The sequence below is a fragment of the Sphaerodactylus townsendi genome, linkage group LG03, assembly GCF_021028975.2.
Source record: "Sphaerodactylus townsendi isolate TG3544 linkage group LG03, MPM_Stown_v2.3, whole genome shotgun sequence".
Taxonomy (NCBI): domain Eukaryota; kingdom Metazoa; phylum Chordata; class Lepidosauria; order Squamata; family Sphaerodactylidae; genus Sphaerodactylus; species Sphaerodactylus townsendi.
In genome coordinates, this window is record NC_059427.1 from 9,344,227 (window position 1) to 9,346,660 (window position 2,434).

Below are 2,434 nucleotides of genomic sequence, written 5' to 3' on the forward strand. Positions count from 1 at the left end.
GGAACAATACATTACTTGCACTCCTTAGGTAACTATTATGTATTTTCCTCCTTAGCTAATATAAAGAATTATGCTCAATATCATTGACAAAGCATTAATAGAATGAAATGGTGAAACACATAGTAATACGATGAAATTTGAAATTATGAGTTTATTAAAATATGTGCACCCAATAATGAAAAGATATAAATAAGTCACTAAATATTTATACAATGTTTATTTGTATAATGTTTATTTGTTTCACTTATAAGTATGAATTAATATACATATATATATTTGAATGTTTATAATAGAAAATAATAAAATATAAGAAGCAAAAAAAGAGGAAAGAGCAGGATATCAAATTGAATAAAATAACATAAAACAAATAGAACAGCAATGAAGCAAGTGAAACCATTATTGTACCAGTATACATAACACTTTCGGCCCGTTTTCTGACTTCTGTCAAACCAGTTCTTTTAAGATGAACAGACCTGCAGCTCTGTTCCACCTTGGTGTGTCACCTGTTCTATCTTTTCAAGAGTTTCCTTGAATGTACAGCCTTCTGAGGGAAGCAACCAGCAGTTCAGGCCCTCCAATCATTCTGGGAAGACGGTGCCTTGTTTTCCTTCTATGTACCCCAACACTTTAACTCCCCCCCCCATACTCAGGGCAACACAAGGGCAGTAGGGGTCTCTGCGACCAAGCATCCTTGTTGTGTGTTTGGGGGGGAGAGGGAGAGTCTTTGAAAACAGATCCTTAAAAACTCACCAGCAGAGTTATTAATTATAATTAAAGCTATAATTATAATATATTAACTATAGTAAAATACAATAAATTAAGATGGTGACTTGTCAAATATCATAGCCTAACATCCTTCATCCCAGTGTTACATCAGACTATTGAGAGACCAAGGAGAACAGCCCTCAAAATCTCATAATATCCTGGATTGGGATGGGAGGGAGTTAGGGGCAGTGGCTGCCCACTTTCCCCATGCCCCCTCCTGCTTTCTCTCCCCACCTCTGTGGGTTTCCACGTTCCATGGCTCCCGGAGTGTGAGAAGCTTGCTCAGGCCCTACTGCTGGGATAGTTTGGAGTGGGTGGGGAAAATCCTTTTCTTTCAATTACGAAACTCTTTTGTATACCTAGGAAGCCCCTCCCCAACCCACACCCTGTTTGAGAGCCCTACAGAAAGGAATTGGACCGAAAATTATAAAAATGCTGAGGGTGGGTGCAACAGCAGACTGGGTAAATTGGCCATGCTGACATGGGCTGATGGGATTTGTAGTCCATGAACATCTGAAGAGCCACAGGTTGCAGACCCCTGATTTAGACAGATCCTTGTGAAATCATAGGATTTTTAGAAAAGAAAACCACACACACACAAAACCCACAGTCTTCCAGTAGATCATATCTTAGTCCACAGGCAGCACCCAAAAATCCTGAATCCACTGCATGTTGCTGCGATGGTGCAAAAACATAATTCCAAAGCACAGATCCTTATGATTTCTGGGTTAGGTCACCCTGAATTCACCATCAAATCACAGGTCACGTTCACAGTCAAAGAGTGCGCTGCAAAAATCAGGCATCCACCACTTTGTGGCACTGCCACGGCAGAACAGTATGGTTCCAAAGCATGGATCCTCCAGGGTTTTGCACTGGGACATTACAAACTTGCCATTCCAGCCAAATATTATGTCCATACCCACAGATAGCACCCCCACCCCCAAAATCATGTATCTACTGCTTGGTGGCACCCCCACAATGCAACAACAGAGTTCCAAATAACGGATCTTCAATATTTTTTCAGTAGATCGTTCCAGATTAACTATCAAATTACGTATCATGTCCACAGTTACAGATTAAGAGCTAAAACTGGACTATCTGGCCCTTGGTGAGAGGGGAGATTGCAGCCCAGAACGTGACAACTATCAATGTTTCTCTGCATAATGGAAAACTCCCCACCCATAGAACGCTAGTACTGCAAGGAAAAGACCTGTGCCCACTGTCTTGGCTTGTATGAATCAAGACTGAGATTGTCTCCTAGGCATGCCTGATGGGGGCCTTCACTCTGTTCTTCCATCCAGCACCCAGAAGGGATCCTGCAACTCTGGGGCATCTTCTCCAGGAGCCTGAGGGGGACCCCCCACTTTGTACACATGCAGCGAAGTAGAAAAGGAGCCCACAACGCAGACTGCCAGTAATTCAATAGGGAGACTGAGAGGGGGGTTGGAAGGGGGGGCTCTCCCTCATTGATTTCCCCAAAAAGCAAAGGAGACGGCTGCACTTTTGTATGCTGAGGTGGATGCAAGGAAAGGCCAGCTGGGGCCAGGCTGCCAAGAAGCAGCGGAGGTAGAAGGGGGGCTCCCCCCAAATCTGCAGCCCCTCCTCAGCCTTCACCAATCAGCCCTCTCCCCAGTCTAAAGTGGCAAGAAAAGCCATTTCTTGTGGGTCT